Source organism: Bos indicus, chromosome 5 (assembly GCF_029378745.1).
Source record: "Bos indicus isolate NIAB-ARS_2022 breed Sahiwal x Tharparkar chromosome 5, NIAB-ARS_B.indTharparkar_mat_pri_1.0, whole genome shotgun sequence".
Lineage (NCBI taxonomy): Eukaryota > Metazoa > Chordata > Mammalia > Artiodactyla > Bovidae > Bos > Bos indicus.
The window spans coordinates 51,394,124-51,420,286 of record NC_091764.1 but is presented as its reverse complement, the minus strand read 5'-3'; the positions used below and the strand labels follow the sequence as shown (position 1 = coordinate 51,420,286).

The 26,163-nt window shown below is 37.2% G+C and overlaps 1 pseudogene; it reads right to left on the bottom strand.

Moving 5' to 3' along the window:
* LOC139183030 (craniofacial development protein 2-like) overlaps positions 1-24,504 on the bottom strand; it is a 55,216-nt pseudogene extending 30,712 nt beyond the window's left edge.
* Between the last annotated feature and the right edge of the window lie 1,659 nt (positions 24,505-26,163).

The window sequence follows — 26,163 nt, the reverse complement described above, 5'->3', positions numbered from 1 at the left end:
AGTTCCTCTTATTAATATTATACTTACATAAATCAATGAATAAAATTACACTCTGTTTCTAAAAACAAAAATCTAGGTTTATTTATAGGAGTTCAAATACAGATATAAGAGAAATTAATTTGGTTATTTGAAGTGTGAAATGAAGAATTAGCTTTAGTTAAAATTATAAGTGAAACCTCGGGTCACAGGTTTACTTGTATTTAATAGAAAATTTGAAAATGTTGCTAACACCAGTGGGGAATGCCAAGCATTGGTAGATACAAGAGAAGACTAGAGAGCATGTACAAATGGTAACAGCAAAATAAATTAAATCTATGCTTAATCTAGGGAGAAGGCAATGGCACCCCACTCCAGTACTGTTGCCCGGAAAAATCCCATTGATGGAGGAGCCTGGTAGGCTGCAGTCCATGGGGTCGCTAAGAGTCAGACATGACTGAGTGACTTCACTTTCACTTTCCACTTTCATGCATTGGAGAAGGAAATGGCAACACGCTCCAGTGTTCTTGCCTGGAGAATCCCATGGACGGAGAAGCCTGGTAGGCTGCAGTCCATGGGGTCACACAGAGTCGGACACAACTAAAGCGACTTGGCAGCATACTTAATCTAAACTAATATAAACCTAGATTTCTGTATATCAAGGACAGAGTTTTTCTTAAATATTCAGAAATTAATTCTAATAGTAAAATTTTTAGGACTGTTGACTTGAAAAAATATATTTTATGAGTCATTTATTTGCTAACAAAAATTTTTTTTTCACTTAAAGTTGTAAACAGTATTTGCCATAAGGAGTTGAATTTTTTTCACAATTTGTATGGAAGGAAATGGCAACCCACTCCAGTGTTCTTGCCTGGAGAATCCCAGGGATGGTGGGGCCTGGTGGGCTGCCATCTATGGGGTCACACAGAGTTGGACACGACTGAAGCGACTTAGCAGCAGCACAAAAAACCTCAAATAGCCAAAGCTATCTTGAGAAAGAAGAATGGAACTGGGGGAATCAACCTGCCTGACTTCAGGCTCTACTACAAAGCCACAGTCATCAAGACAGTATGGTACTGGCACAAAGACAGAAATATAGATCAGTGGAACAAAATAGAAAGCCCAGAGATAAATCCACACACATATGGACACCTTATCTTTGACAAAGGAGGCAAGAATATACAATGGATTAAAGACAATCTCTTTAACAAGTGGTGCTGGGAAAACTGGTCAACCACTTGTAAAAGAATGAAACTAGAGCACTTTCTAACACCATACACAAAAATAAACTCAAAATGGATTAAAGGTCTAAACGTAAGACCAGAAACTATAAAACTCCTAGAGGAGAACATAGGCAAAACACTCTCCGACATACATCACAGCAGGATCCTCTATGACCCACCTCCCAGAATATTGGAAATAAAAGCAAAAATAAACAAATGGGACCTAATTAAACTTAAAAGCTTCTGCACAACAAAGGAAATTATAAGCAAGGTGAAAAGACAGCCTTCAGAATGGGAGAAAATAATAGCAAATGAAGCAACTGACAAACAACTAATCTCAAAAATATACAAGCAACTCCTACAGCTCAACTCCACAAAAATAAATGACCCAATCAAAAAATGGGCCAAAGAACTAAACAGACATTTCTCCAAAGAAGACATACAGATGGCTAACAAACACATGAAAAGATGCTCAACATCACTCATTATCAGAGAAATGCAAATCAAAACCACTATGAGGTACCATTTCATGCCAGTCAGAATGGCTGTGATCCAAAAGTTTACAAGCAATAAATGCTGGAGAGGGTGTGGAGAAAAGGGAACCCTCTTACACTGTTGGTGGGAATGCAAACTAGTACAGCCACTATGGAGAACAGTGTGGAGATTCCTTAAAAAACTGGAAATAGAACTGCCATACGACCCAGCAATCCCACTGCTGGGCATACACACTGAGGAAACCAGAACTGAAAGAGACACGTGTACCGCAATGTTCATCACAGCACTGTTTATAATAGCCAGGACATGGAAGCAACCTAGATGTCCAACAGCAGACAAATGGATAAGAAAGCTGTGGTACATATACACAATGGAGTATTACTCAGCCATTAAAAAGAATACATTTGAATCAGTTCTAATGAGGTGGATGAAACTGGAGCCTATTATACAGAGTGAAGTAAGCCAGAAAGAAAAACACCAATATGGTATACTAACGCATATATATGGAATTTAGAAAGATGGTAACAATAACCCTGTAAACGAGACAGCAAAAGAGATACTGATGTATAGAACAGTCTTTTGGACTCTGTGGGAGAGGGAGAGGGTGGGAAGACTTGGGAGAATGGCATTGAAATATGTATAATATCATATATGAAACGAGTCACCAGTCCAGGTTCGATGCATAATACTAGATGCTTCGGGCTGGTGCACTGGGATGACCCAGAGGGATGGTGTGGGGAGGGAGGAGAGAGGAGGGTTCAGGATGGGGAACACATGTATACCTGTGGTGGATTCATTTTGATATATGGCAAAACCAACACAATATTGTAAAGTTTAAAAATAAAACTAAATTTAAAAAAAAGATTAATACTATTAAAAAAATAAAAATAAAATTACAAAAATATATATATTTTTTAAAAAAGGAGTTGAATTTTCTCATTAAATTTAGGACAATTATATCACTAAATATAACCTCACTGCTCTTATTACTACTGACCCACCTACTCTGTACATAAAACTGTGCCTTCTTCCATTAAATCACAACTGTATCAGTGCATCTTACTCCTTAAATAACTTTCTACATTTAATTATTCTAATATATTAACTTTAAGATACAACACAAAATCTCATTCTGTCACAGGGCTTACTCAACAAGCTAACCTACAGATTTGGAATTTTTCTTAACCTAGTGATCAAAGAGAATGTGAGATGAAAACTGAAAATACTTATGTTTCAGAAAGCGAAAAAGTCTAGAACAAAATTATGAAGTCTATTAAACAGCTGAATTATTGAAATGTCATCTTAAAAAACTGTTTAAAATGACTTTACTAAAGGCAGAATGTAATGAGAGGCAGAAACAAACTACCAGAATGAAAAAAAAAAAAAAAAAAGAATTAAAATGAAGTATAAGTCATGTGAAAGTAAGCAGTGGAAATAAACTACAAGGAAAAATACAGTTTAAAAAAAAAAAACACTAATGATTATTTTGAAAAAGAAATTACAAAATTAAGCCCATTTAGTGAAAAGGAAGAAAATACCATTTAATAAAGTGAGAAACTAAATATAAGAACCCAGAGATTTTTTAAATATCTGACTAAAACATCAATAAGATACCCCTACACACTTATTAGAAAGATGGGTCCAAAACACTGATACCACCAAATGCCAATGAGGACATGGAGCAACAGGAACTCTTATTCATTGTGGATAGTAATGCAAAATGGTACAACCACTCTAGAAGATGGTGTGGTCATTTCTTATAAAGCTAAGTAAACTCTTAACATTTAATCCAGCAATCATACTCTTTGATATTTACTCAGATGAGTTGAAAACCTATGTCCACATAAAAACCTGCAGATGTGTATAGTAGTTTTTTCATAACTGCCAAAATTTGGAAGAGATGAAGATATCCTTTTATAGGTGAATGGATAAATAAACTATAGTCCATCCAGATAATGGAATATTATTCAGAGCTAAAAAGAAATGAACCCTGGGACTTCCCTGGTATTCTAGTGGTTAAGAATCCACCTTCCAACACAGGAGAATCAATCTGTGGTTAGAGAACTAAGATCCTACATGCTGTGCAGCAGCTAAACCCACAAACCACAACTACTGAGCCCATGCTCCACAACAAGAGAAGCCCACATGCTGCAACTACAGAAAGCCCACACACTGCAACGAAGAACCAGAGCAACCAAAATTAAAAGAAAAAAGAAAAAGGAAGAAAGAAAGAAATGAGTCCTAACATAGATAGCTAATGGGAACCTGTTGTACGTCACAGGGAACTCACCTCAGTGCTCTGTGGTGACCTAGATGGGTGGGATGGGGGAGTGATGGAAGGAAAGTCCAAGAGGGAGGGGATATATGTATACACATGGCTGATACGTTTCTTTGTACAGCAGAAACTAACACAGAATTGTAAGGCAACTATACCCCAATTTAAAAAAGAGAAAGAAAGAGATGAGTTACCAAACTGTGAAAAGGCATGGAAGAAACTTAAATGCATATTATTAAGTGAAAGAAGCCAATCTGAAAAGGCCAAATACTATTAATATATGATTCCAACTATATGACATTATGGAAAAGCAAAATTATACAGACAGTATAAACATCTGTGGTTGCCAGGAGTTCTTGGGAGAAGGGATGAATAGGCAAAGCACAATGGATTTTTAGGCCAGTGCTACTATTCTCTGCAACACTATAATGGTGACTACATTTGTACTCACTCAATGGTGAGTACATTGTCATTATACATTTGTCAGAATCCATAGAATGTGCAACACCACGAGTGGATCTTACTGTGAACTATGAACTTTGGATGATAATGATGTGCTAGTGAAGGCTGTAACCCACTGACCACTCTGGTAAGGAATGTTGATAAGACCTACATGTAGGGACAGGGAGCATATGGGAAATCTCTGTACCGTCCATTCAGTCTTACTGTAAACCTAAAACTTCTCTAAAAGCTAAAGCCTCCTTTTAAAAATAAAACAAAAAAAAGGAGATGCCTGGAAGAAATGAAGCAAAATATTCAACAAAATAATCATCTCTGTGTAGTTAGAATATAGGTCATTTTAATTCTTTTTTATACTTTTCTATACTTCCCAATTTTTTATGATATACATACATTGCTATTATCATATATATTATAACCAGAAATTACTCATGCTGTCTATAAAAGGATTTGGAAATTACTGAAAATATTTTAATAGTATAGTAATAAAGATAATAATCAAAGGTAAATGCATGAACAGTTGTAAAATACTAAAAATATATTTAAAGAGATAGAGAATATGAATAGACCAACACTGACTAAAGAATTTAACTTTAAAAAATGTTTCAGACCTCACAGAATTCACTGAATATATATATATATTTTTAAAAGAGTACTATTTAATATGCAGTGTCCAAAAACACTGAAAATATTGAAATGCACTCTAACATATTTTATTAGGAATCTAAGTTGGTAACAGATATTAAGATTTATTATTAAGCTGTGATAATTAAGGCAATGAAATATTATCACAGGGATAAACAAATGGATCAATGATTCAGGACAGATAACCCAGAAAGACCTGCTTGAGTATGACCACAGGGGTAGCATGATGAATTGGTGGATAAAGAATGGACCTTTGAATACATGATCCTGGGATAACTGGGGGAAATGACATGGGGCTCTAATCTCACACCATTCATAAGAATCAATTTTAGGAGGATTAGAGAAGCCAATGTAAAGACAAAATTAAAAAGTTTCAGTAATAGCATTAGAGAATAGTTTATGATCTTTGAGGAAAAAAAAATTTTTTTTAAAGACACCAACACCCTGACTATATAAGTGAAGACTGATAAATGCTAGCACATTAAAATGAAGAGTTAATGTTCATCAAACGACAGTATACAGAGGTGAAAAGAGAAAAGTACAGAGAATATATTTTCCACACATATAACCAACAAAGAGCTAATATCCAAAATATATGAAAACTTTTACAAATCCATAAGTTGGAGACTTCCAGAGTAAAGATTCTAAACCACATTAAACAAAGAGTTTAAGTCTAACAAAAAGATGGAGTGGGGCTAAATAAGGGTTAAAACAAGAAAGACATATTAGGAAGTAGTCTGTGTCTGTGACAGAAGGGTGAAGAGACATTGTATTTTGAAAACCTCTAGTCCCCTGGACATACATGTCTTTCTCCATTGACTGGAGAGAATTAAAGGCTTTAAAACACACCACACACACACACGCACACATACTTCTAGATCATAAGGAAATTTCCGCTAGTCTCAACACAGCTCTGGCTTCTTGTCCACAAAAACTTTCTTACAAATGAGTAATCAATAAAGAGCCAGCACAAGATCTGCACAAAGATTGTACCAGAGTAAACAAATAAGGAAAGACAATTGAAAACACTCTCCAGAAAACATTGCTGAAGAATAAGCAAAAATTGTGACCCACTCATTTCACCATGAAATTAATATATATTCATATTTTCTCCGTGAACTGAAACAAAATAATTCCTGTATACATACTGTGATCAGTTTTTTAAAATTAAGAAAAGATCTCACCTATGATAATAATAAAAAGACAAAACAGCCAAGATTTTATTAAGTAAAAAGTGTGTGATATCTATACAAAGAAATGTTAAAATAATATTAAAGGACACAAAACTAGAGTTAAACAAATGAGGAAGCATACCATATTCTTGGTTAGTAAGACTCAATACTGTTAGGATATAAATTCTCCTTAAATTAATCTGTAGATTCAATGCAATCCCAACAAGAATACTAATAGGACAGATTCAGAGAAAAGAAGGCTGTCAGAGGTGGGGGATGGAGAATGAACAAAATGGGTGAAGAAAGTCAAAGGTACAAACTTTCAATTATAAAATAAGTTGTCACTGGATGTACTATACAGCACGGTTGCTGCTGCTGCTTAGTCGCTTCAGTCATGTCCAACTCTGTGTGACCCTATGGATTCCCATGCTCCAGGCTCCTCTGCCCATGGGATACTCTAGGCAAGAGTACTGGAGTGGCTTGCCATGCCCTCCTTCAGGGGACTTTCCCAACCCAGGGATCAAACCCAGGTCTTCTGCATCACAGATTCTTTACTGTTGAGCCACCAGGGAAGCCCATACAACATGATAAGTATAGTTAATAACATCACATTGAATATTTGGAAGTTGCTAAGAGAGTTAATCTTAAAAGTTCTCACTACAAGAGAAAAAATTCTGTGATATGTATGCTTGACAGATGTTGACTAGAGTTACTGTGCTGATCATTTTGCAATATATACAAATATTATATCATTATGTTGTACACCTGAAACTAAAATAATGTTTCATGTCAATTATATCTCAATTTAAAAAATACTAACAATAAATAAATAAATAAATAAAAAATACTAACAGGACTTTTCCACTAGGCAAACAGATTCTAAATTTTGTATATAAATGCATAAACAAGTAATATGTGATCAAATGATTTTTGACAGGGTACCAAGACCATAATAGGAAAAGACAGTTTTTTCAGCAATGTCAGAAGAACTGGATATCCACACACAAAAAGGTAAGGTTGGACTCTCATCTTACAACATATACAAAAACTAATTCAAAATGGATTAAGACCCAAGTGAAAGAACTAAAACTATAAAATCTTTAGAAGAAAACATAGAGGGGGGGAAAGCTTTATAACAATGAATTTGGCAAGGACATCTTGGATGTGACACCAAAAACACAGGAAGCAAAAGAGAAAAAAAAAAGATAAAGTGGACTTCATCAAAATTGTGACACTTGTGCAACAGAGGACGCTATCAATAGAGTGGAAAGGGAATGCAATATGATGTAGCCACTGTCAAAACAGTACGGTTCTTTCTCAAAAGAAATGAAACATAGTTATTATTTGATTCAGTAATTCTACTTCCTGGGTGTATATCAAGGCTGCATATTGTCACCCTCCTTATTTAACTTCTATGCAGAGTACATCATGAGAAACGCTGGGCTGGGTGGAGCACAAGCTGGAATCAAGATTGCCGGGAGAAATATCAATCACCTCAGATATGCAGATGACACCACCCTTATGGCAGAAAGTGAAGAAGAACTAAAGAGCCTCTTGATGAAAGTGAAAGAGTGAAAAAGCTGGCTTAAAGCTCAACATTCAGAAAATGATCTGATGATTAGATCATGGCATCTGGTCCCATCACTTCATGGGAAATAGATGGGGAAACAGTGGAAATAGTGTCAGACTTTATTTTTTTGGGCTCCAAAATCACTGCAGATGGTGATTGCAGCCATGAAATTAAAAGACGCTTACTCCTTGGAAGGAAAGTTATGACCAACCTAGATAGCATATTCAAAAGCAGAGACATTACTTTGCCAACAAAGGTCCGTCTAGTCAAGGCTATGATTTTTCCACTAGTCATGTATGAATGTGAGAGTTGGACTATAAAGAAAGCTGAGCACCGAAGAATGGATGCTTTTGAACTGTGGTGTTGGAGAAGACTCTTGAGAGTTCCTTAGACTGCAAAGAGATCCAACCAGTCCATCCTAAAGGAGATCAGTCCTGAGTGTTCATTGGAAGGACTGATGTTGAAACTGAAACTCCAATAGTTTGGCCACCTGATGCGAAGAGCTGACTCATTTGAAAAGACCCTGATGCTGGGAAAGATTGAAGGCAGGAGGACAAGGGGACAACAGAGGATGAGATGGTCGGATGGCATCACTGACTCAATGGACACAAGTCTGAATAAACTCCAGGAGTTGGTGATGGACAGGGAGGCCTGGCATGCTGCAGTTCATGGGGTCGCAAAGAGTTAGACACAACTGAGTGACTGAATTGAACTGAACTGAGAGTGACCAGAAACAGATCTAATACAATAAAATTATTTTGAGTTGTTGAGAAAGATGATTATTTAATTAATAAATAACTTTGAAATAGTCTTGTGGCAAATAATATAATTGGATTCATATATCCCATCTTATGCTGAGAAAAATTCCAGATTTATCAGACTCAAATATTAATAGAGGCTTCCATGGTGGCTCAGACGGCAAAGAATCTGCCTGCAATGTGGGAGACCTAGGCTCAGTTCTTGTGTTGGGAAGATCCCCTGAAGAAGGGAATGGTTACCCACTCCAGTATTCTGGCCTGGAGAATTCCATGGATAGAGTAGCCTGGTAGGCTGCAGTCCATGGGGTCACAAAGAGAAAGACTCTGATGCTTCAACCAGCAGTTCTCAAGCTGCATTTCAGAGAACCCCTATGGGTGTCTAAGATGCTTTAAGGGTCCCATGAAGTCAAAACAACTTTCATAATAAAATGAAGATGTTATTTGCCCTTGTCGCTGATTGATATTTGTGATAATGGTGCAAAAGCATTGGTGGATAAACTATTGGTGCCTTAGCATGAATAATAGTAGTATCAATCTGTACTAAATTGTTCATGGGGTCGTAAAGAGTTAGACAAGATTGAGCAACTTTCACTTCCACTTTTTTTCATAAAGAAATTAGAAAAATTTATGTGGAAAAAATTTTACAATCTTGAAATAAGTAAATTCTAAGTGTGTGCTTTCCACCTTAAAAACCATAAAAGAAAAGACTAATTTGACTACAATTAATTTTTATAAAAAAAATACATGGAAAAATCAAGAGAAGTTTTTTTTTTTAAGAGCAAAACTAGAAGTAACTTGCAACTTATTCGTTGACAAATGATTAATTTCAACTTACCATTACTACAAATATTGAATGCATTTCCTGTGTTATACAATACGTCCTTGAGCCTAGTACCTCCCGCTTCCTCACTTTTATGTTGCCCCTCCCACTCCGCTGGTAACCACTAGTTTGTTCTCCATATCTGTGTTTCTGCTTCTTTTTGTTATATTCACTAGTTTTTTGTATTTTTTAGACTCCATATATGTGGTATCATAAAGTATTTGCCTTTCTCTGACTTACTTCACTTAGCATAATGCCCTCCAAGTCCACCCAAGTTCACTGAGTTTTTAACTGAGATTTTATTGAGATAAATATAGATTCACATGTAATTGTAAGAAATACTGCAGAGAGATCCCATGTACCCTTTCCCCAGTTTCCTCCAATGATAATATTTTTTAATACTACAGTTAATATCACAAACTGAATACTGACATTGATAACATCCTTGGTTCTTATACAAATTTGCCCAGCTTTACTCATACTCATTTGTATGCATATACTTATGGACAGAGGAGCCTGGTAGGCTGCAGTCCATGGGGTCGCTAGAGTCGGACATGACTGAGCGAATTCACTTTCACTTTTCACTTTTATGCATTGGAGAAGGAAATGGCAACCCATTCCAGTGTTCTTGCCTGGAGAATCCCAGGGACGGGAAGCCTGGTGGGCTGCCGTCTATGGGTCGCACACAGTCGGACACGACTGAAGCAACTTAGCATACAATATTATCCCATGTGTAAATTGGTGTATCCACCACCACAGTCAAGATACTGAGCAGTTCTATCACCACAAAGATCCTTCAAGTTGCCCTTTTATAACTACACCTATCCATCCCCTCCATGCACACACAATATAATAAACTTTGGCAAATATATACAGTCATGTAATCATCTCTACCAGTAGTCAAATATAGTAAAAAAAAAAAAAAAAGAGCAAAACTAGAAGTAACTTGCAACTTATTCATTGACAAATGATTAATTTCCCTTATATAGTAAAAGTTTCTCCAAATCAGTATTTTTCAGAAAAAATAAGGAAAATGAGGGAACATCTAGAGACATTTCATGGGTTCCTGGTCATTAGAAAAATTGTGCCAACATATATAAAGAAACATATATAAAGATACACTGAAATGTCCATTTTCACCTATAAATTTGGCAAAGATTAGAAAGCTTAATAGAGTATAGAGAAGCTAGCATTTTTATAAATTGCTCGTTGATGTGTAAATTAGTTTAAGATCTATAGACAATTTGGCAATATTTATCAAAATTTCCAGGGTTTCCTGCATTTTGACTCAGCAATTCCACTTCTAGCAATTTATCCTACAGATGGTCTCATGCAACAAACATACACCCTATTCCCAAACAACGTATTTAGATTTTGCTCCAAGGCTATGCCTATTGCCTCTGGCAAGTTTACTTTGCTGGCTCTTTTTAAGGTATTCATAATGGTGTGTTCTCTATGCTTCCTCCTACAAACACTGTTGCTTAATTTCTAAAGTTTTCATCATCATTTCCACCTATCTGGTGGACTGGGGTTTTAGCTGTCTCCTGGTTTGTGTTCTTTTACTTTCTCATTCCCCTGGTTGCTTTCAGATGATTTTTCAAAAGAGAAAAGGTAAATGCCAACTATATATGCTACCATCTTCAAACCAGAAGTGCTCATGAGTCCTTGAACTCTCTAGTCCCTTGGCTTCTGCAATTCAACTCCCTCCTGCTTTTCCTTTTCTTGTCTGTCCTATCCTCCTCATTTACATTCATAAATTCTTCTGCCTAAGACATCGTTTAAATGCTATTGCATCTTAGGATGTCACTCTTGGTCCACACATTTCTCTTGACATAGTTTTCTGAAGTAATCCCACCTATTCTCTAGGCTTTAGCTACCACCATGTTCTTGCCCCCTCCCCCAATCTTTAGCATTGACCTGCCTCATCAGACTTTTACTTCAGTTCATCTTGTATTACTTAAGCCCTTCAAACAATGAATATATAAGATGCACCAGGTAAAGGCTGACTGACAAGCAATTTGAATTTATAAATACTGTTGCTTTGATATATTGCACTATAATTTCCTCTTTCCTATGTTGTGTAATTTTCTAGCCAGCAGATACTACTTAATTGACTTTCTAATTATTGGGCCTGGAAATACATAATAATTAAGATGATTCTCTTTTCAGAGTTGCTTTCTGACATAGAAAATTAGAAATTATAAACTTGGGTAAATCTTTGAAGATCTGTATGTTACTTATCTTTGTGTTAGAAACATTATAACTAATCAGACTTTTAGTACTTTAAACCATACATTCAAACATGGAAGAAAAAAAAGTCATTAATTTTGACCTGACACTGAATATGCCCTTATTTTCACAGTCCACAGACTTCTAAGCTGTTTTCTCAGTTAAAAAAAAAAAAAAAAAAAGGCATCTCATTCAAAAATTCTGAAGAACTTCCTTGATGGAACAGTGTGTAGTAATCTGCTGCCAATGCAGAGGACACCGGTTTGATCCCTGGTCCCGGAAGATTCCACTTGCCACAGAGCAGCTAAGCCTGTGTGCCACAATTTCTGAGTCTGCAGTCTAGAGCCCACAAGCTACAACTACTGAAGCCTGTGCACCCAGAGTCTGTGCTCTGCAACAAGAGAAGCCACCACAGTGAGCAGCCTGAGCACTGCACCTAAGAGTAGCCCCACTCTCCACAGCTAGAGAAAGCCTGCACACAGCAATGAAGTACTCAACGCGACCAAAAATAACAAAATAAAAAGTGTTTTAAAAAAAGGTTTTGAATATTTAGTGTAACCAATGTTTATTGAGTACCCATTTATATGAAAGCCCTTGTGCTAGATGCTTTGAAAGATGTAAAAATGAAAAAATAGAGGCTCAATCCTTCCATAGATTTATAGTCTAGGGATGACAAAAACAAATAACAAGTGTCATTCCTCTGTGTGAAGAATATAATATGTACCAGAAGAAGTATACAAATAAAGAGCCTCAGAGAATAACTAGAAGAAGAGATAATATCTGGATAGGACAATGGAGAGTGAGAGGGTCAGGAAGAGTTTGAGGTAGACCTTGAGATGATCAGAAAAAATGAGTAGAGTTTTGCTACAGAAAAGTTTGAGGGCAGAAGAGAAAAGGTATTGTGAGGACATTCCAGTCCCATGGTTTCTAATGTTACTAGCTCACTAGGAGAATATTTAATTTTCAACATCCTCTCCTTACACACACACAAGACAAGGTTGAGAACCATTATTTTATGCAGAGAGAATAGCATATGTCCTACATAAGAAGATATGAAATGTAAATATAGTCTAGGAAACTGAAGGACCTGTTTCTATTTAAACATAAGATACAGGTAAGAGAGTGATAAGGGCTTCCCAGATGGCACTAGTGGTAAAGAACCCGCCTGCCAATGCAGAAGACATAAGAGATGTGGGCTCGATCCCTGGGTTGGGAAAATCCCCTGGTGAAGGGAATGGCTACCAACTCCAGTATTCTTGCCTGGAGAATTCCATGGACAGAGTAGCCTGGCAGGCTACAGTCCATAGGGTTGCAGAGTCAGACACAACTGAAGCGACTTAGCATGCTCATAAGAAAGTGACAAAAGATACACTAGATTGGGTCAGATCATGCAAACTTGCCTCACATTGATACTTCTGTTGTAAAGAGGTCAGATCTGACCTACTTCCTTTTTGTCTTCATTTACTGTGGTTCAGAGATACAAATGTCTCCAAGTTTCTTTAGAGATAAACTCTGTTTCATTTTTCTGTTTTGAAGGAATTTTCGAAAGGAGGACTGAGAAATACCTTTGTCATCTTGAAAAGGGGCTACCCTTTCCTTTCTTTTTGGCATTCAATTTAATTTTACAACATTAAGTCCTTATCTTGACTGATGCAGGTGTTTTATCTAGTTTTCTCCAGGTTAATTTCAGTCTCATTTACTGATGTTTCAGTTGAATTCCTAATTTGGTTCCAGCAACTGCTGCCACAGTAGTTATTGGGAATGTGGAAATCTAACTTCTGGGTCCTCTGAAAAAGCAATATACCGTGGCAGAAGGAACAGAAAACATTTCTGACTGCTCCCCCATTTGGAAATTATCTCAAATAACAAGAAACAGAAACACAACATTTTTGCCTATACTGGGAGAAGCAAATATAAGCAAGCTGCCTTGGCCCTCAGAACCCTTGAATGGCTCCAGAGTTGGAGGCAGTGACGCAGAGGAGCTGAAAACAGATACTGCTTGTAAAACTGTACAGCTTGTAACAAAACTCCCAATTCCTCACCCTCAAACAAGTCAGGCAACTTCCCCAGTCACCAGAGGGAAATGTGTTTGTCCTCTGGAAATAACAGAGAGGTACCAGTTTGGAGATTACCAGGCAAATGAAAGAGTGGTGAAAAGAGTCCATACTGAGCAGTGGGGTGCTTCTCTTCCTCTTTCCTCTTTTCAGCTCCAGAAAGCAGACAGAAAGAAAGTAAACAAAATTCCAAAAATGATGACAAAAGAAAGCTCCAAAATAACAATGAACATCAAAGCTGAGAATGCAACCAATTCAGATTGGCAGGGTATCAGATAAGTCCAGTGTTATTGTTTTCAGGGGAGGGAGCAATAGAATAATTGTTTTAAAGTTTAGGCCTGATGAAAATTATGAAAATTAGATTGAGATATATTCTATGGAGGTTTTAGAGCTATGGGAAAACTTTATTCAAATTTTCAAAGAAAAATAATAATTTAAAAATCAAGCAATTATCAGCTTCAGAAAAAAAGAACACAACAGGGAACAAAAGAATGCTGTTAACACATGGCTCAGGAGTGATCAATATTTATGGAGTCAAAGATACAGACACAATTAGAGGTTTAATAATCAAAAACTGAGACAAAATTATACAGAAAAATAGAAGAAAGGAATAAGAAGCTATGAATGAGCCAAATAAAGCATTTATGTTTCAAAGCAAGAAGACAATAGATGCTTATGATGAAAGCATGTGCATATTCTATATAATGGGGTAAATATCAGAATAAACTTTTAAAACAGTTGAAAGTGGTGACTTCCAAGGACAAGCATGAGAGAAGGCAGAAATAGGGACTACAATTTTTATGCTATACTCTATAATGCCCATTGAATTTTTAACTATTTGGATATAATACTTTGGCAAAAAGTAAATGAAGGGCTTTGAGTTTAATATGAACATACTGTAAAATTCAACATTTCTATTTCTAGATACATACTCTAGAGATGCTCTCACACATATTTATAAAAGGGTATGTATTCAAAATATTGACCAAAAGTGAAATGTCAATCAGATGGAAAATAACTAAAATGTGCTATGTTTAAATGACAGAACATCATATAGCAAGTAAAAGCAACCCACTGATTACATGTGTGTGTGTGTGTGTGTGTGTAAATAGTGGATTATAAAAACAATATTGTCCAAAAAAGCAGTTGCAGAATGATTTATACAGAATGAATTCATTTAAGTAGAGCTTAAAACATAAAACTGTACTCTAAATTTTATCTAACTATATTTTTACATATGCACAAGCATAAAATTTGAATGAAAAGACACACTGAATTTACTAGAGAAAGAGGAAGGAAATGGGACTAGATAGGAGGGACAATGACTCTCAATTCTAAATGTTTTAGTCACTATATTATAAAAGGATAAAGCAAATATGATAAAATTTTAACTATTGAGGATGTTTTATGGTCATTTTACAGGTGTATGTTTTATTTCTGTAATTTCCTGTATTTTTCAAATATTTCAAAGTTTAAAATTTAATTGCCCAAATTCTAAAATTGAATTTCACACACACTTAGCTTTATACATCTAAAGATTAAAAAGCAAAGTCTTCTTAACCTGAGGAAACACAATACTTTGATTGGAGTAAAGTTCACACAGATTGAAATTTACATACCCTATATGAATGTAATCTGTAGTAACTAACCAACTTGTAAAACTCTAATTAAAAACTTTTTATTTAAAAATAAGCACATTTCAAAAAAAAATAAGCACACTTCTTCCCAAAACCAACTCTTTGCAACCCCCTGGACTGTAACATGCCAGGCTCCTCTCTCTGTCCACGGAATTCTCTGAGCAAGAATACTGGAGTGGGTAACCATTCCTTTCTCCGGGGATCTTCCTGATCCAGGGATTGAACCCAGGCCTCCTACACTACTAGCAAATTCTTTACCATCTGAGCCACCAGGGAAAGCCCAAAAGTTATATTCATTTAAAAGTCATTTTAAATGAGTCACTGACCTGAAATGTAGACAGTAACTTTGTGTTTTACATAAAATTGTGTTGAAAACTACAGGCAAAATTATTAAGATTTTAAGCTATTAATATTTTAAATATTATGATACTCAAGATATTAAGAAAATGAAAACACCCCTATTTGTGAAATATTTATATAGTATGAGAATATTATATAGGATATACACAGGTTATTGATTCTCCATTACATACTTCCATACAGAGACTACATTCGAATGCCGAGCTTCTCCACTTAGTAATAAAGTTGATAAAGGAAGCATGGCAGGAAAACGCTTTAGTACTTATAATGCTAGACTTGCAGTGTAGCAGTGGCAAATTTGGCTTTAAGAGCTGCCTAATTACATATTTATAAATGCATATCACGTACCTTTGGGCTAGAATCAAGCCCCATAGCCATTTCAGTTTATCAAGTAAATGAAGTAATTTTTATAAAACATTATGCAGTTGATTAAACCAAGCAACAATATACACTCATGATTATTTGTAAAGGCTATCATTTATGGACTGATTTTTTTGTTGTTTTATTGTGTGGTTAAATGCCAGAGACTTGAACCAGCAAAACCTAACTACATGGTATAAATCCAGAAAACTAAGTTGATGGCTCAGTAGCAATCTTCTTTTAATGATTATAGCTATTATTTAACATTCGTTATGCACTGGCATCATTCTTCTCATTTTATAAAATACACCTGCCTTTTCAAAGGACCAGATTTTGGCTTTTTTGTTTGTTTCTATTTTTTTTTTTTGTTTCTATTTTATTAATTTCTGTGACTTACTCTGTTGTACTTTTATCATTTAAAAATGAAAATCTAGCTCCCTAATTATCATTTTTTCTTATTTATGCATTTAGACCTTACATGTCACTCTTGGTTCTATTTTAGCACCAGACTATTCTCATTGTTATTACTTTATAAATGTTATGCAGTTTCCAATTCGAAATATTTTAGCCATGAACCATTTAGTTTTCAAATACACAGTATTTGGGGCCATCTTTCTTTTAGAGTTCTAATTTTGTTCAGAAAAGGAGCTCTTTAGGACATGGATTGTTTGACATTTTCTGAAATCTTTCTGGCTTTGTACTGCTTGCTTTCTATAAATTCCTTACCCTTGTTCGAAATAATCTGTATTCTCTAATAGTTGGCCAAAAGAGTTTATATATGATTATTAGATAAAGTATATTTCTGAAGATGTCCTGATATGTTCTATCTTTACTGATTTCTGCTTGTTCTGTCATCTTTTAAAAGAGTTTCTCAATTTCTACTTATAATTATTTAGACTTTCTGCTTTATATGTTTTGAGATCATGCCTCTAGTTACAGAAAGACTCCAGATGTTAAATTTCCCTTGTAAACTATTACTTTAATCATTAAATGGTGACTTTTACCTAATAATTTTTTTTTTGCCTCAAAGTCTATACTGATAGAAATTTGATTGATAATAGATGGTAAGACAACCCAAAATAGGTTTTGATATATCAGCAAAACCAACTGTCTTTGGTATTTTCCTGGCATGTTATTTTCCATCCTTTTATGTTCAATATTTCTATATGTCTTCGTGTTTCAGATACTTCTTATAAACTGCTTAAGGGTGTTTTATTTTTTAAGTACTAAAAAGCCTCTGGTTTTTAACAAGTCCAATTACTCATATTTACTGTGATTGTATTTGGCCTTCTTTCTACTCATAGATGGAGAAGGCAATGGCACCCCACTCCACTACTCTTGCCTGGAAAATCCCATGGGCGGAGGAACCTGGTAGTCTGCAGTCCATGGGGTCGCTAAGAGTCAGGCACGACTGAGCGACTTCACTTTCACTTTTCACTTTCATGCATTGAAGAAGGAAATGGCAACCCACTCGAGTATTCTTGCCTGGAGAATCCCAGGGACAGCGGAGACTGGTGGGCTGCCACCTATGGGGTCGCACAGAGTCAGACATGACTGAAGCAACTTAGCAGAAGCAGCTACTCATAGATATGCTATGCTTTCTATATGCTATACTTTCCATTGCTGCTTCTTTGAATCTCTCCCTATTTGGTATTGTTGCTGATCTCCTTGCTGTTCTCCTTGTCTTCCTTCTAGTGAAGTGGTTTAATTTACTTTTTTTCCTCTTTTTTAATGATAGTTACCCCTACAGTTTTAACACACTTGTTCTAAAGTTAATGGATACTGCTAATACTTAGACCATTTACTGTACTTATTGAGATTATTTCAACTTCTTTAACTGTAATATATACAAAACAAAATTACTATCTTAACCATTTTTAAGTGTACAGATCAGTAATGTTAATATTTTCACATTGTTATGCACTTAAACTCCAAAACTCTTTTCATCTTACAAAACTGGAACTCTATACCCATTAGACAACAACCCCCCCCCCATTCATCTCTTTCCCAAGCCCTTTATAACCACCATTATATTTTCTGTCTTTATGAATTTGACTACTCTAGGAACCTTGTATAAATGGAATCCTATATTCTTTTTCTGACTGGCTTATTTCACTCAGCATAATATTCTCAAGGTTCATTCACAAAATTACTCTTTAAAAATACCTCTTCTTAAAATCAGTCTAATCAATAGTTATATGTATTTATTTCTTTGCTCAAAATGGCTTCTTACATCCACTTCTGTATTCAATTTTCGTCTTCCTAAAATACATGATGTGAGAAACTGGGAGTTCAGTGTGTTGTAAACTCAATCTTTTCCTAAAAATCTATAATTTCCCCTCATCTTCATCTTGAATAATTCAATTGAGTACACAATTTTAAGCTGATAGCAATTCTCCTTTCAGTACCTTTAAGATATTTTCTCAATGTCTTCTTGCATATACTATAACTGATGGGAAGTTTTCTATCTAAATGGCATTTCTCTAAGAGAGAACTGTCTTTTTCCTTAGTATTTAAGATATTTTCTCAGATTTCTTTTTTATGTTCATGAAAAAGAGCCTATATATATGTAGGTATGAATATGTATGGATTTATTTTTCTCATCAAACTCATTTTGATTTCTGTACACATAGATATGTGTTTGCATATCTTTAGAGAGAAAGAGAGAATGTATGTGTGTGTGTGTGTCTATGGAGAGAGAGTTGATTTTGTTTAGTTTTACATACATCAGTCAGTTCAGTTCCTTGGTCATGTCTGACTCTTTGTGAACCCATGGACTGGACCATACCACACCTTCCTGTCCATCACCAACTACCCGAGTTTACGCAAACTCATGTCCATTGAGTTGATGATGCCATCCAACCATCTCATCCTCTGTCATCCCCTTCTCCTCCCACATTCAATCTTTCCCAGCATCCAGGTCTTTTCAAATGAGCCAGATCTTGCATCAGGTGGCCAAAGTATTGGAGTTTCAGCTTCAGTATCAGTTCTTCCAGTCAATATTCAGGACTGTTTTCTTTTAGGATGGACTGGTTGGATCTCCTTGCAGTTCAAGGGACTCTCAAAAGTCTTCTCCAACACCACAGTTTGAAAGCATCAGTTTTCCTGTGCTCAGCTTTCTTTATAGTCCAACTCTCACACCCATACATAACTACTGGGAAAACTATAGCCTTGACTAGATGGATCTTTGTTGGCAAAGTAATGTCACTGCTTTTTAATATGCTGTCTAGATTGGTCATAACTTTCCTTCCAAGGAGCAAGCATCTCTTCATTTCATGGCTGCAGTCTCCATCTGCAGTGATTTTGGAGCCCCCAAAACTAAAGTCTGTCACTGTTTCCACTGTTTCCCAATTTATTTGCCATGAAGTGATAAACCATGATCTTCGTTTTCTGAATGTTGCACTTTAAGCCAACTTTTTCACTCTCCTCTTTCACTTTCATCAAGAGGCTCTTTAGTTCTTCTTCACTTTCTGCCATAAGGTTGGTGTCATCTACATATCTGAGGCTATTGATATTTCTCCAGGCAGTCTTGATTCCAGCTTGTGTTTCATCCAGCCGAGTGTTTCTTATGATGTACTCTGTATATAACTATACAGCCTTGATGTACTCCTTTTCCTATTTGGAACCAGTGTGTGGTTTCATGTCCAGTTCTAACTGTTGCTTCCTGACCTGCATACAGATTTCTCAGGAGGCAGGTCAGGTGATCTGGAATTTCCATTTCTTTCAGAATTTTCCACAGTTTGTAGTGATCCACACAGTCAAAGGCTTTGGTGTAGTCAATAAAGCAGAAGTAGATATTTTTCTGGAACTCTTTTGCTTTTTCGATGATCCAGTTGATGTTGACAATTTGATCTTTGGTTCTTCTGCCTTTTCTAAAACCAGCTTAAACATCTGGAAGTTCACAGTTCACATATTGCTGAAGCCTGGCTTGGAGAATTTTGAGCATTACTTCACTAGCGTGTGAGATGAGTGCAATTGTGCAGTAGTTTGAGCATTCTTTGGCATTGCCTTTCTTTGGGATTGGAATGAAAACTGACTTTTCCAGTCCTGTGGCCAGTGTTGAGTTTTCCAATTTGCAGGCATATTAAGTGAAGCACTTTCACAGCATCGTCTTTTAGGATTTGAAATAGCGCAACTGGAATTCCATCACCTCCACTAGTTTTGTTCATAGTGATGATTCCTAAGGCCCACTTGACTTCACATTCCAGCATGTCTGGCTCTAGGTGAGTGATCACACCATCGTGAATATCAAGGTCGTGAAGACCTTTTTTGTACAGTTCTTCTGTGTATTCTTCCACCTCTTCTTATTATCTTCTGCTTCTCTTAGGTCCATACCATTTCTGTCCTTTATTGAGCCCATCTTTGCATGAAATGTTCCCTTGGTATCTCTAATTTTCTTGAAGAGGTCTCTAGTCTTTCCCATTCTGTTGTTTTCTCTATTTATTATACTGATCATTGTGGAAGGCTTTCTTATCTCTCCTTGCTATTCTTTGGAACTCTGCATTCAAATGGGTATATCTTTCCTTTTCTCCTTTGCTTTTCACTTCTCTTCTTTTCACAGCTATTTGTAAAGCCTCCTCAGACAGCCATTTTGATTTTGTGCATTTCTTTTTCTTGGGGATGGTCTTGATCCCTGTATCCGGTACAATATCATGAACCTCCATCCATAGTTCATCAGGCACTTGTTTGCTTGTCTATTAGGTCTAGTCCCTTAAATGTATTTGTCACTTCCACTGTACAATCGTAAGGGATTTGGTTTAGGTCATACATGAATGGTCTAGTGGTTTTCCCTACTTTCTTCAATTTAAGTCTGAATTTGGAAATGAAGAGCTGATCTGAGCCACAGTCTGCTCCTGGTCTTGTTTTTGCTGACTGTATAGAGCTTTTCCATCTTCGGCTGCAAAGAATATAATCAATTTGATTTCACTATTGACCATCTGGTGATGTCCATGTGTAGTCTTCTCTTGTGTTGTTGGAAGAGAGTGGTTGCTATGACCAGTGCATTCTCTTGGCAAAACTCTATTAACCTTTGCACTGCTTCATTCTGTACTCCAAGGCCAAATTTGTCTGTTACTCCAGGTGTTTCTTGACTTCCTACTTTTGCATTCCATTCCCCTATAATGAAAAGGACATCTTTTTGGGGTATTAGTTCTAGAAGGTGTTATAGGTCTTCATAGAACCATTCAACTTCAGCTTCTTCACCATTACTGGTTCAGGGCATAGACTTGGATTTTGTGATATTGAATGGTTTGTCTTGGAAACGAACAGAAATCATTCTGTTGGTTTTGAGATTGTATCCAAGTACTGCATTTTAGACTCTTTTGTTGACCATGATGGCTACTCCATTTCTTATAAGGGATTCTTGTCTACAATAGTAGATATAATGGTCATCTGAGTTAAATTCACCCATTTCAGTCCATTTTAGTTTGCTGATTCCTTAAATTTCAACATTCACTCTTACCATCTCCTGTTTGACCACTTCCAATTTGTCTTGATTCACGGACCTAACATTCCAGGTTCCTATCCTCCTTACAGCATCAGACCTTGCTTCCATCACCAGTCACATCCACAACTGGGTGTTGTTTTTGCTTTGGCTCCGTCTCTTCATTGTTTCTGGAGTTATTTCTCCACTGATCTCCAGTAACATATTGGGCAGCTACTGATCTGGGGAGTTCATCTTTCAAGTGTCCTATCTTTTTGCCTTTTCATACTGTTAATGGGGTTCTCAAGGCAAGAATACTGAAGTGGTTTGCCATTCCCTTCTCCAGTGGACCACATTTTGTCAGAACTCTCCACCATGACCCATCCATTTTGGGTGGCCCTACACAACATGGGTCATAGTTTCATTGAGTTAGACAAGGCTATGTATGGTCCATGTGATTTGTTACTTTTCTGTGGTTGTGGTTTTCAGTCTGTCTGCCCCTCTGATGGAGAAGGATAAGAGGCTTATGGAAGCTTCTTGATGGGAAAGACTGACTGAGGGAGAAATTGGTTCCTGTTCTAATGGGTGGGGCCATGCTCAGCAAATATTAATCCGATTTTCTGTTGATGGGTGGAGCTGTGTTCCCTCCCTGTTATTTCAGTCCAGTTCAGTTCAGTCCTGTCTGATTCTTTGCAACCCCATGGACTACAGCATGTCAGGCCTCCCTGTCCATCACCAACTCCCAGAGTTTAGTCAAACTCATGTCCGTTGAGTTGGTGATGTCATCCAACCATCTTATCCTCTGTCGTCCCCTTCTCCTCCTGCCCTCAATCTTTCCCAGCATCAGGGTCTTTTCAAATGAGTCAGCTCTTTGCATCAGGTGGCCAAAGTATTGGAGTTTTGGCTTCAACATCAGTCCTTCCAATCAACACCCAGGACTGATCTCCTTTAGGATGGACTGGTTTGATCTCCTTGCAGTCCAAGGGACTCTCAAAAGTCTTCTTCAACACCACAGTTCAATAGCATCCATTCTTCAGCACTCAGCTTTCTTTATAGTCCAACTTTCACATCCATACATGACTACTGGAAAAACTATAGTCTAGACCTGATGGACTTTTGTTGGCAAAATAATGTCTCTGCTTTTTAATATGCTCTCTAGGTTGGTCATAACTTTCCTTCCAAGGAGCAAGCATCTTTTAATTTCATGGCTGCAGTCACCATCTGCAGTGATTTTGCAGCCCCCCAAAATAAAGTCTGCCATTGTTTCCACTGTTTCTCCATCTATTTGCCATGAAGTGATGGTACCAGATGTACCTGGGGCCAAACTATGGTGGAGGTAATGAACATAATGGCGACCTCCTTCAAAAGATCCCATGCATGTACTGCTACACTCAGTGCCCCCAACCCTGCAGCAGGCGACCACTGAACCACACCTCTGATGGAGACTCCTGGACACTCACTTTACTTACATAAAGTTTAGTTTAAGTTTTGAATCTGAAAACTCTGTTTCTGGGGAAAAAAAAAAAACAATCATCATTTTCTCTTTTAATATTGGTTATTTTTCATTCTGGAACTCTTATTAGACAAATGTTGAGTTTTGTCTATTCTCCATTAAATAATTATTCTTTCATATTTTCTATGCCTTATCTATTCTACATTCCAGTAATACAGTAGACAGAGGATTTTTCAGCAAATGATCACCACCTTTCCCTAGCCCTACATGAGGAATACACTTCTCTGCTATTGACTGTGGGCTTGCATAGTTGGACTTGTCTCTTGGTCTTCTGCTTTTTGCATGAGAACAGGTTTACCTTGAAGATGGGATATTTGTGAAGCAGGCTTAGTCCCAGTCTGTAGCTTGGAGACCAGCTGAGCCCCACTGACATCAGCCAAACTCCATCCCACTCACAAGTGCAGGATAAGAAATACATGCAGATTATTGTGCATTAGTAGGATTGGAGGTGTTTTGAAAGGCAGAAAAATTGGACAGATAAAAAATTTGGTATTTAAAGTGCTTCTGTAACAAAAACCTAAATTATGTAGCACTAACCTTAGGAATGGGCAGCAGGCAATGATGTAATTGTCACTGGAGAGTTGAAAAATGGCAGCATTATGCAATGGCAATTGTCACCTGCAATAACATGGAAGGCAGAACATATATTTAATAAACTTGTGAAATTAGGTGAGATGATTTAAAAGTAGAATGTTAAAAAGTGGGCTGCTAGCTGCCACTTGCAAAGGCATAAGAAAGAGATGAACTCAGGCTTCCCTGGTGGCTCAGTGGTGAAGAATTCACCTGCCAATACAGGGGACACAGGTTTGATCCCAGGCCCGGGATGATCCCACATGCCACAGGACAAATAAGCCCATGCATGAGCCATAATTACTGAGCTCATCTGCCTAGAGCCAGTGCTCTGCAACAAAGGAAACCACAGCAATGAGAAACCTGTACACTGCAACTAGAGAGAGTAACCCCTGCTCGCCACAAGAGAAAGCCCATGGACAGCAACAAAGCACAGCCATAAATAAACAAAATAAAGAAATCTTTAAAATTAAAAAAAAAAAAAGAGAGAGATTAACTTTAAAGGAACTGCCTGAATTATAGAGTTGAGAAAAACTTAGAGTCCAGAAATTTTGAAACTTACAGGATTAAAACAGAAATTGTTTATCACTAAATTCCAACTTCAGAGAAGTAGCAAGTCTAATCTATTGCAGTGATACTTGATCTGGGATAAAGACAAAATCTCTAAAGAAGTTCCCATTACCTTCCTTACCCCTACCATAGTTTGGCCTCAGGCCAAACAACCAGGAGAGAACAAAGCCCCAACCATCAAAAGAAAATTGGATTAAAGATTTACCAAACATGGCCCTGGCCATCAGAATGAGAGCTAATTTCCCCGCCTTCAGTCTCTCTCATCAGGAAGCTTCCATAAGCCTCTTATCCTTCTCCACCAGAGGGCTGATAGAATGAAAACCTCAATCACAGAAAACTAACCAAACTGATCACATGGATCACGGCCTTGTCTAACTCAATGAAACTATGAGCCATGCTGTGTAGGACCACATAAGACAGACGTATCATGATGGAAAATTCTGGCAAAATGTGGTCCACTGGAGAAGAGAATGGCAAACCACTTCAGGATTCTTGCCTGGAGAACCCCATGAACAGTATGAAATGGCAATGGAAGATGCACTCCCCAGGTCAGTAGGTACCCAATATGCTACTGGAGAAGAGTGGAGAAATAACTCCAGAAACAATGAAGAGGCAGAGCCAAAGCAAAAACAATGCCCAGTTGTGGATGTGACTGGTGATGGAAGTAAAATCCAATGCTGCAAAGAACCATATTGCATAGGAACCTGGAATGTTAGGCCCACGGATCAAGGTAAATTGGAAGCGGTCAAACAGGAGATGGCAAGAGTTAACATTGACATTTTAGGAATCAGTGAATTAAAGTGGACTGGAATGGGCGAATTTAATTCAGATGACCATTATATCTACTGTTGTGGGCAAGAATCCCTTAGAAGAAATAGAATAGCCCTCATAGTCAACAAAAGAGTTCGAAATGCGGTACTTGGTCTGCAATCTCAAAAATGATAGCATGATCTCTGTTCATTCCAAGGCAACCCATTCAATCCAAGTATATGCCCCCACCACCAATGCTGAAGAAGCTGAAGTTGAACAGTTCTATGATGACCTACAAGACTTTCTAAAACTCATGCTGAGAAAAGATGTCCTTTTCATCATAGAGAACTGGAATGCAAAAGTAGGAAGTCAAGAGATACCTGGAGTAACAGACAAATTTGGCCTTGGAGTACAGAATGAAGCAGGGCAAAGGCTAACGGAGTTTTGCCAGGAGAACACACTGATCATAGCAACCACCCTCTTCCAACAACACAAGAGACGACTCTACACATGGACATGACCAGAAAGTCAATACCAAAATCAGATTGATTCTATTCTTTGCAGCCAAAAGTGAAGAAGCTCTATATAGTCAGCAAAAGCAATACTAGGAGCTGACTGTGGCACAGATCATGAGCTCCTTGTTGCCAAATTCAGACTTAAATTGAAGGAAGTAGGGAAAATCACCGGAGAAGGCAATGGCACCCCACTCCAGTACTCTTGCCTGGAAAATCCCATGAACTGAGGAGCCTGGTAGGCTGCAGTCCACGGGGTCGCACAGAGTCGGACACGACTGAGTGAATTCACTTTCACTTTTCACTTTCATGCATTGGAGAAGCAAATGGCAACCCACTCCAGTGTTCTTGCCTGGAGAATCCCAGGGATGGAGGAGCCTGGTGGGCTGCCATCTACAGGGTCGCACAGAGTTGTACATGACTGAAGTGACTTAGCAGCAGCAGCAGCAGGGAAAACCACTAGGCCAAACAGGGATAAGATCTGATAGACAGAGTGCCTGAAGTATGAACAGAGTTTCGTGACATTGTACAGGAGGCAGTGATCAAGACCATCCCCAAGAAAAAGAAATGGAAAAAGGCAAAATGGTTGTCTGAGGAGGGATTACAAATAGCTGAGAAATGAAGGGCAGTTAAAGTCAAAGGAGAAAAGGAAAGATATACCCATTTGAATGCAAAGTTCCAAAGAATAGCAAGGAGAGATAAGAAAGCCTTTCACAGTGATCAATGCAAAGAAATAATGGAAAACAATGGAATGGGAAAGACTAGAGATCTCTTCGAAATATATTAGAGATAC